Source organism: Onychomys torridus, chromosome 16 (assembly GCF_903995425.1).
Source record: "Onychomys torridus chromosome 16, mOncTor1.1, whole genome shotgun sequence".
In the NCBI taxonomy this organism is placed as follows: Eukaryota; Metazoa; Chordata; class Mammalia; order Rodentia; family Cricetidae; genus Onychomys; species Onychomys torridus.
Genome location: NC_050458.1, coordinates 5,101,681 through 5,112,515, shown reverse-complemented (window position 1 = coordinate 5,112,515; position 10,835 = coordinate 5,101,681).

Here is a 10,835-nt window from a genome sequence, read left to right as displayed (position 1 = left end):
CAGGAAGCCTTTTAAACAGAGATGCCTTGAAACTAAGCTGAGAGAAGTCCAGGCTGCCATTGAAGGAGGCAGGAGGGAAGGGCCACAGCTCAGACTCACACTAAGACCAGAGTGTTATGTCCTTTTCAGGTGCCTGTGGAGCATGGCCTCTTTGTAAACCCCTGACTGCCTTGGCCTGAGACTGCTGTATCTTAGTTAGGGTTTCTATGGCTGATAAAACACCATGACCAAAGCACCTTGGGAAGGAAAAGGTTTATTTCAGCTTTCTCTTCCAAGTGACAGTTCATCACTGAGCAAACTCGGGGCAGGAACTCAAGCAGGACAGGAACCTGGAGGCAGGAGCTGATGCAGAGGCCATGGAGGAATGCTGCTTACTGGCTTGCTCCCCATGGCTTGCTCAGCTGCTTTCTTATAGAACCATGAGCCCAGGCCTGGCACCAATAGGCTGGACCCTCCCCCACCAATCACCAAGTAAGAAAATGCCCTCCAGGTTTGCCTACAGCCTGGTCTGATGGAGGTATTTTTTTAATTGTGGTTCCCTTCTCTCAAATGACTAGTTTGTGTCAAGTTGACATAAAACTGTCCAGCATGCTGTACATTGTTCTTTCTCCAGACCTCCTTTCTCAAGTCTTTAGGTACATACACATTAAAACTTTCTCATGTTACTGTCAATAACATTTATACCAAATATTTTGCCATCACAACACATGGGGTATAATTTTGTATTCCGTTTTCTTCCTTATCACATTTTAGCTTAGGAATAACATTGCAGCACATTGTATTTGTGGTTTTGCCACCTGTTCCCAGTGTCAGTGGCACACATTCTTGTTTTTATTGCAGCAGTGTTCTGTTTCTAGATTCCTGTATCCATCCCTGCCAGCCGTGCTGGGGAACAAATACCCACAAATATCAGGGGCAGATGACAGGTACAGGTGCTTGCTTCTGGCTGATGAGCCTACATGTTAGCTGAGCTTGGCTGGGCTTGGATCCCGGCTGTGGCCTCAGATCTGGTCTGTTCTACAAGGCCCACAGGTGGCCAGGGCATACTCTTCTCAAGTCTGTAGCAGAAATTCAACACGGGGAGCAGAAGAACACAATGTCTTTTATACTGAAAACTTATGCTCACTGTCACTTCTGTTCATATCCTGGGGGCCCAAGCAAGTCTCCCAGGCAACAGCAATGTCTCTGTGGCAGAGATAAGTCCCAAAGGCACTTATTAGGCCACTAGTGGGAGCAGCTAGCAGAGCCAGGGGTGGTGGGCTGGGTGGTCAGGGCCATTTGTTTTGTGTGGCTGCATGGGGAAAGGGCATCTGGGGTCCAGCAGACTCTTGGGAAGGCTCTCCTTCATCCCTTTTGCACTTAGCCTCACTACTAACCCTGACTTTCAGGATACCTGGTCCTCCTAGCTCCTGAGCCATGTGGAGGTTACACAACATAAGTCTGGTTGCTTCTTCACTTTCCCACCCCCACCTCAGACATTCTCAGGTTTGTTGAGTCACCTGCCATTTGCCCATCTGCTTTCCAGCACCCAAAATTCCGTTGCTGTTATCTCTTTTTTCTTTGTCCCTGTACGGTTCTGCCTGTAATAAAATTTTCTGCTGTCCTTTTGTAGGTTTGGGAGGAGAGTAAGGCTAAATGCCCACTTTCAATCCGTCTCATCCCCACGTGGTTCTTTCTTGACACTATAATCATCAGTGGCTTTTCCCACATCAGCTTCTCTGGCTTTAATTGTGGCTGCTTGGAGCCCCATGTCGCCCAAAAACAACCAAGTAGAAGAACATTGATGAAGTGCCTGATGGCATGGTGATTCACCTCTCAGTCTGGGCTGTAGGAACACGGCATTGCTGCAGAGAAACCTTTTGGACCAGTCTGTGTCCTAAACACAGATTTGAAGACACCATCTACCTCTTCGGAGTCCTAACCATCCAGTAATATATTTTATCTGAACCTGAGTTTTAAAACTTAGAACACACAGACAGACACACCCCTCTACTAGGTTTTCTTAGACCCAAGTAAAATGAAGAGAATCCAGACTACGTGGTCTCTCCTGATGGCCTCCATTCTTTCCCTCCCGAGTCATTAGTAACGGTGCTAGGAAGAACACGGTCCACACCAGGCTTTGACCTGAGGTTTAGTATTTATGGTGGATTAACCATTGACATTTCATATCATTCAGATGGAAGGAAGAAAGACGAAAATGTTGTGGTACAAAACATGCCATAACGTCTGCTGACCCACAGCCTCTCTGGTGACACCGGGGGTATACAAACAGGACAGGGGTTGTGGTAGGCAAAACCATCTCAAAACATTGTGTAGTGCTGGTGAGATGGGGTCCATAAACGTTCCCAAGAAAGAGCAGAATGGGACTGAACTGCAACCAGAAAACTGGGGTTCAAATTCCCATCTGGCCGTTAGGTTCCACATGACGTCAGTAAATTGAGCTCAGCTGAGAAACAAGTCTCTTTGCTTGTTGGATTGTCGGGGAAATGAAAGAGACAGTGGAGATCTGTTTGCTAAGTAAATGCTGCATTCAGAGGCAAGTCTGATTTGGAGGCTCCTGTGAGCATAAGCAGCTTACATAAGGCAGGTTGGTGCAAGCAGCCCTTTGTTAGGAGCCTTCTGCTATCTGGGGACAGGGATGCTATTTCTTGCAAACTGAAAGAATGCTGCAGTTTGTTTACTATCAGATATACTTAAAAGTAAACTCCTGGCAGGGAGGGCATGGCAGGCCCTGTAGGGCACTTTGTGTCTACCTGGTCATCTCCTCAGAACAACTTGGTAAAGTGGGTGTTATAGTAGTAGTGTTATTGCTATTGCTTTAAAATGAAAGAAACTGAGGTTCAGGAAGTTAAGTGTGTTGGTGAAGATCACCTCATTGGCTAGTGAAACCAGGATGCGCCCACCAGCATCTTGTCCCCAGGATAGCACTGGCCACATCCTGGGGCTCTGGGGTGACCTCCATGCATACCTCCATCCTCTCCTGACACTCCTTGCTAGACTTCTTTCTCAGAGGATCACTGCATGCCAGGGTTCTTTCCCTCCTGCACACATGCTCTGTATCCATGGCTTTAACTGCCGTCTGTACTAGTCAGTTTGCTTGTTGCTGTGGTCACGAACACCTGACAAGGAGCTGTGGGAGTATGAGGCACCTGGTCAGATGGTGTCTGCAGTCTGGAAGCACAGTGCAGACAGGAAGTGGAGCTGGGCTATGAAAGGCCCGCCCCTAGTGACCTACTTTCTCCAGCAGGGCTCCACCTCCCAAAGATTCTAGAACCTTCCAAAACAGCACTACCAGCTGTGGACCACATGTTCACACACAGAAGCCTTTGGGGACAGCTCCCATCCAAGCCACACCACCATCTCTCTGCTAATGCATTCCAGACTTCTGTCCAACCCAGGCCTCTCTCTTGGTTCCCAGAGAGGTTGACCCAACTGTGTATTGTCTTTATTTGAGGACCTTAAGCCCACTTTCAAGTCCTTGTACATCATGTTTCCTAATGATGCTTCTTTTTGCTCACTATGTCTGCTCTTTCTAAGGGTAGACTTCACTGAGGTAGATGGGTACAAGGCATGAGAACAGCCTTTGGTGTCCATCTTCATCTCTGTATTCATGAAGCTCATCAGAATGTCCTTCCACTTTACCTAAGTTGCTCCACATTGCCTGTGTGTTTATCTTGATTCAACACCCTAGTCTAGATCAGTATCGCCACTTAGATGGACTATATTATTCTCCATGCTTGCAGCCCTCTGGTCCGTACCTCACATTGCTGTAAACAAGACCTAAACACAACATGAAACTAACCATGAACCTTCTTGCTTAGAAGTCTTTGAGGCTTCCTGGTGACCTTCAGATAAAGTTCCCTTCCTAGCCTGGCTCCCAAGGCTGGTGGGAACTGCCTTCCAGCTTTTTCTCCTTCCTTTCCTCCAGCCAGGGTGAACTTCTTTTAGCATAGCCCTTGCCCCTAAAGCCTTTGCACATCTCCTTTAGAGAAAGCTTGTAGGGCTTGTCCTGAGAACAAGCTGTCCCTCACCTAGTAGCTTCTCATATCCAGATCTTTGCCTTCTTTAGATATCCATTTAAAGAGATTTTTTTCCCCTGGAAGCCTTCCTTGACTTTGGAGCTGAAGTGCCTTTGATCACCCTATGTAACACTTAGCATAATTTGTTGCAATTGCTAGTTTAATTGTCTGTCTCTGCGGCTACACTGTAAACCCCTTAAGGCCAGGCTTCATGTGGGTCCAGCTCATTACTCCTTGAAACTAACAAAACCTCTGGCACATAACAAACTCATTTATTTATTTATTGAGTATTGAATGTTACATAAAAACATCAAACGCTATAAATTTACCCAAATAAGACCCCCCAAAATTCAATGCTTTTTGTCTCTAGTAGGTCAGATCACCAGGCGAGAAGACAAAGGAGAAACAGTTGGGATTTTGTTTTAGTCAGGACATTGGAAAACCAGAGAAAGCAGAGGTGGTGCTCATCCTCCGTTTCAGAAGCGCACATGGTTGTTAGCTCTGATTGTGTCCCAGGGAAGCAAGATGCAGAGGGGACCATGGTCGGAGAGCTGGGAGCAGTTCCGGGAGCTCCACATGTACCATGTTTCAGGAAGTGAGGAGCACCCATGTGTCCAACACTGGCCTCTCCTCTTGGTGCTCAGGGGAGTTGATCCAATGCTTATTGTCTTTGCCTGGGTAAGTTAAAAACACCTCGAGCTCCTCAGATAAAAACTACTCAGGAGCTTTCTTCTTAGCCCCAGGCCTGCTGCTGAAGGGGACAGGTGCTGCCAGCTGCCCCTTAGCTTTGATTCCCAGCTCTTCAAGCACTGAAATGCTTGCTTGACAGAAGAGTCACTGGACACTTAGAAAACCTTGAAATCAGGAGGTGCACTCATTCTCGACGACCGTACAACTTGATGCCCAAGTGCATAATTATGCAAACCGAGCATCGTCCATGTTCAGCAGCAGAAGACACATTGTTGGAGGTAGTGGCCCTCACAGTGTTAGCCCAGGTGCTTTTACTGAACAAGTGTGTTCCACACTTTGCTCCACTGTGGCTTAGTCTCTTCTGTATCTTACAAATGAGCCCTGTGGCCAATAGCAGGTCCAGCTTTCCAACAGGAAGTTGCAATCCGTGGGACCTGCTACCCTCCTGTCTACTGAGGTCAGTCCAATGTGCCGATGGACCATGTGTCAGGGTTTACAATTAGAAGATGACTTGCATAACGTGCATGAACTCTGTCTTTCCCCATGTTAGCCCTGCCTCCTCCCTTCTTGCCTTCATTCCCCACCCTTACCATCAAGGGCAGGGTCCTCTGCAAGGGCGCACGTACTCCTGACCTCTAAGAAGTCTCTCTGGCCCCTGCAGAACTTTCTTATCTGTAAATACAAACCAGTGCTGGGTGAAGCTGTACATTACTGTGAGGAAGCATTTGGGTATTGCCACCAGCATGCCTGATTTCAAAGGACTGCTCAGCTATCCCTACTAGTTGTATGACCTGCTGAAAATTAATGCTCTTGCTGCCTCAGTTTCTCCATCTGCACATAATATAGATGATAATACACATACACATATACAGAGAGAGAGAGAGTCAGAGAGAGACAGACAGACAGACAGAGAGAGAGAGAGAGAGAGAGAGAGAGAGAGAGACTTGGTGCAAGGACTAAATGAGTTGCAGATAAAGTCCTTAGAGTTGCACCTTTAATGAATGTTACTTTTTATTATTATAATCTCGCATTGGTGTGTAGGGATTCCATTAGGTAAAATGTGAAAAGTATTTGGAATCGTGCCTGCCCCAAAGTCAGTCCTCTAAGCTAAAGACAGTTGCAGTTGTTACATTGCAGTATATCTCTGTAGAGTGCTAGGGACCAAATCTGATGTGGTGTGAGTTTAAGGCAAGTTATCTGCCACCATGTTACAGCCCCACCCCCACCCCATTAGGCTACATTAGTTGTTTTCTCCAAAAGGCTGGGAGAGGGGCTGCACCTCCTCTGGATTCCCACCATACTTTGATCATGCTGCTTGCTGGCAGTGTTTTCTATCTGTGTTGTCATTGTGTGGGTTCTGTTTTCCGTTCTGAAATGTACAGGCAAGAGTAGGCAATTTATTGTCTGAGAATGGTTCAAAATGAAAAACTGCCACGGCACAGTGGGATCTGGAATCTCAAGATGTTGTCACTTAACTTGCAGTGAGAGGTCTGTAGCAGGTGGGTTGAGACTTCTGGTGTGGGGCACCTGCCTCTGAGACTTCTGGTGTGGGGCACCTGCCTCTTCTCGCTGGCCCATATGGTTTCCCGTGTGTGGCTGGGAACGTGAGCTGGCAGCGAGGGTGCATGTGATTCTCTTCTCTGAAGCTATTTGCAGCCCTTAAGAGGAACATGTCAATCGAGACTCGGGATCCTCCCCTTCATACCACTTTCTGTAAAATATTTGCCTGGTTTCAAATGCCAATTTCATACCCACGATCGAAAATGAAATTTTACCTACCACCATGAAGAACTGTTGCTTTGAAATACACTTCATCCAAAACATGACTCATCTGAATAGAGTCTGACTAGATTCTTTCACTAAAAAAAAAAAATAAATAAAAAAAAAAATTAAAATCCAGGTGTTTGGGAGCAGAGAAGTATCAATTCACCACTTCTGGCTTTAGGTTTTCCTTGCATGAGACCTGTCTTTTTCTTCCAGTAAGCCATTTGGCCTGTGCTTGGGAAATTTTAATGACTGTGTGGAGCAGACATAAATGATGGCTTAGTTCAGGAATCGCCACAGCGGGGCTGAGGTTTTTCAGTGTCACCTGTCATTCTGCTCCTTATAAGTATCGTGGCAGGGGCTTACCCATGACAGGCACACCACAAAGTCCCCAGTGTGGACCCTGGTTTGTCATGTTAGTTGCGAGAACACACAGTTATTTCTGGAACCTGGCTCACAAGTTTACATTTTGTGTCAGAAATTTGAGAAGCTCTAGTTTATGTAGACAGTGACTGGATGTGTGTTCTGTTAGGCTTCTGATGAGTGAGACACAGCCTGCTCTTGAGGCTTAAAGTATGTTAGAGCCTAACCTACAGGAGAAAATGTCTTCAGTGGAATCTCTTTATTTCATTCCTTCTTATTATTTGATATATGAAAATCCTGAGTATATTGAATCCTTTCCTTGGTGAGAAATTGAAATTTATTTTCTTCTTGAAAAAAAAATACTGGTAAACTTTCCTTTTAAGCTTCACCTAAAATATTTTCACAGCATCTGTGTTTGCTCCTTGTGGGGATACTGTGTCCCCCAAATATAGTGCACCTTAATAAACTTATCTGGGGTCAGAGAACAGAACAGCCACCAGACAGACATAGAGGCCAGAAAACGGTGGCACCTTTAATCCTAGCATTATGAAGGAAGAGATCTGTCTGGGTCTCTGTGAGTCCAAAGCCACACCGGAAACAGCCAGGCATGGTGACACATGCCTTTAATACCAGGAAGTGATGGTATGAAGCAGAAAGGTATATAAGGTGTGAGGACCAGGAACTACAGCTGGTTACGCTTTTAGGCTTTGAGCAGCAGTTCAGCTGAGATCCATTTGGATGAGGATCAGGCTTCCAGTCTAAGGAAACAGGATCGACTGAGAAGTTGGCAAGGTGAGGTTAGCTGTGGCTTGTGTTCTGTTTCTCTGATCTTTCAGCATTCACCCCAATACCTGGCTCCAGGTTTGTTTTTCGTTAATAAGACCTTTTAAGATTCGTGCTCCTGTTCCAGCTCAGCATCCTGTTTGGAAGCCTCCGGCTCCACCCAGTTGCTTTATTCACTTTAGTGACAGACTGGCTGGCTGTTCTATGCGCTGTAAATTCTGCTCATAAACCACTCTGTTGTGTGTAGTCTTCCTCATCCCCTGACTGGGTTCTGCTCTGTGCATTTGGTGTGCTGTCCCGGACCTGCGTTTGGACCGTCTTTGGTTCCTAGTCACGTTCCTTGGAATCAGCTTGCCCTCTGGCTGTTTGCCTGTATGGTCTCAGTGGGAGAAAAAAGCTGTAGCTCAGAAGGTAAACAGGTACTGGGGTCCTGTCCCCATCCCCACAGCCAGTGCTCTGCAGGATGATTGCATCTTAATTATGTGCATTATTACTTGGTAGGAATGTGTCATGGTCATCAATCATGGCCCAGACTTTGTTACAGTGATGGGTAGTCCTCGGGTGAGATGGGGGTGGCTATGTAGCCCTCACAGGGATCCTCTCCCTTTCCACATTTCCTTTGAGGACTTTTCTTGTCTTGTTAGAAAGCTCTTACAATCTAATGGGACCCTTCTATTGCCACCTAAGATGACCAGTTTTGCTGACATCTTGGCCTCAATAGCTACTTTTCTAAAAGTATTTGTGATTCATTTCAACATGGCATGCTAGAAGCATTCTCCTAGTTATCGTCTCAAAATTGAAAATGGGAAAAGTTTGCTCTGCTCAAAATGTGGATGCATGTTCAAAAAGTACAACTTCAACCTTGAAAAGAACATTTAGTGCTTTAAAAAAAGGAGCAAATAAACATGAAGACCTCTCTCCTAAAAGCTGCTTTTCTGTATTGAATGGCATCGTGGACAATCTTTTTGTTTGTCTTATTTTTAAGCAATGGGATGGGCAGAGCACCCAGGAGCTTTCGAGTGAGACTGGCCTGAGATGACACTGTGACCTCCATCCATTTGAAGGCCATTGTTTAGCATTTCAATTAGAGACATTCGAAGCTGCCTCTGGAGTTGTCACAAGGATCCAGGACAGTAGCAAGTGGCAGACACTCACCATGTCAACCTGTTTCCAGGCTTGTCAGGGCTGTCTGCTGTGTCACACGCTGATAAGTACACTGCGTTGATGATAATAAACCTCATTAATTAAATCAGGGCTTGCAGCTGTTTGCATAGGGCTGAACAGAGGTTTCTGTGTTGGGTTTTTTGGGTTCTTTTTCTCTGAGAAGAAAGGATTAGCTGGGCAAACTCTTCTCAGCCAGAATGGAGACTAGAGGAATGCCGAGTAAAGCCTTTAAACTCCAATTTGCAAATAAAGAGAGAGAATTAATTAAAACAATCATTAAGTCATTGAAAGAGCTGGGGAGATGAGCTACTTAGCAGGCTTTCGGCTGGTCCCCGTGCAATTAGATTCTGTGTGATTTAGGGAGGCGTGCCTCACTAAAACCGCACTTCAGACAGCCTGTCAACCTCCATGTGCTCTCCTTCCAAAGACCTGGAATGATTCTACAACCCTGGAAACACTGGCTCATTAAATACAGGGAAAGGCTGTCCTCTGGCCCCCAGCACTGTCGGACATTTCCTTCACATCCGCTGATTGATATGGTTGCTGCTATCCCTTGTCTCGTTAATTCATTGAACATTTATTGACAGCCACTGATGACCTGGTACCTAATTACTCAGATGAAATACTGTTTTCTTCCCACTTCCAAAGTACAGAGATAAGTCTTATTTTCTACATCAAAGGGAAATTGTGTTCTCTCTCCATCTCGTGGGAACCAAACGCTAACAGTACAGATTTAACGGAGCGTCTAATAATGGCATCTATTGCACAGTGCATTCCATATGCTGGATGAGGCAACACTTAATTGTTTGACTTGCAGTAACAAATACAGGGCTGACCCAGCCCTGCGGCAACACCAGGAAGATGCTGGTGGTCACCAGGTGACAACCTTCGGTCATATCCCTGTGCCTGGCACAGGTTGAAGGTCTGACCTTAGCTTCAGGCTTGAGGATGCACCACAGGTTATTGTCACTGTTTCCATGTCATAAGTACAGTCACTTGGAGCATGTTTTTAGTGCAGTTCACACTGTTGCTGTCAATCTCATTTGTTCACAGACAGAGAGAGAAGACTAAGCTGGGCTGTGCTGTTTGCCCCCTTAGCCCAACCCCACAGTTGGGATTTTGTCTGAACATTATCATTCATTTCTATATGACTTAAACATGATGCTGTCTTTAAGAATAAGATGGTTCCTAGACTCTGTAGAACATGGTTATTAAGAGTTGTGACTCCGAACCAGACTGCAGGATTCAAATCTCCACAGCTTCAGCAAAGCCTGCTGTAAACATGGAGGCAAAGAGCATCTCTAAGAGATGGTTTCTCAATCTCTTAGGTGAGATAAGAGAATCATAAAGGCTAAGTGTAATACCATACACAAAGTAGTTAACATAAATCTTAAATACATTATTATATTCATATACTATACTGCTTGTATACACATAAAACATAAATAGCAGCCATTTCTCCTTGTTGGTAGAGGTCTAATGTGCCACATGTCTAGTGGTGGATGACTGAAAAAAAAAGAACCTGGAATGAACTACTGAACAGATAGCTTATTATGGGCAATTTTTGGAAAAGTTCAGAAGCAGTGAGGATTCATAAAGAAAAATCCTTCCAATTCAGGTTCAATGTGGAGGATACAAAGGCTAAGAGTCTGGGATTTCAGAAACATCTTGTCTTTTATAATGTCCCTGTAGACAACTGACAATTTGGGGAGTGGTGGATAGATACCCCCAGTTCTCCAGTTACATTCCCAGTGTCCTCTATCACAGCAATGTTTTACTTTATCAAAATGATCACATACACACAGATATTTTTGCTGATTTCTTTGTTTAATTTTTAATGATTTATCTCCTCACAAAAATACAAGCTCCAGAAATACAGATACCATGCCAGGCTGTAGTGGATGATGGTTAAATATCTGTGGTATGATAAATAAAGGAGCATATAGTTCTTAGATAGTGATATGGTGTGAATTGAAGATTACTGGATGGTTAGAAAGAAGTCACTAAGAGAATATTAGGTTCTATTTAGTTAGATTCATTAACAATTTATCA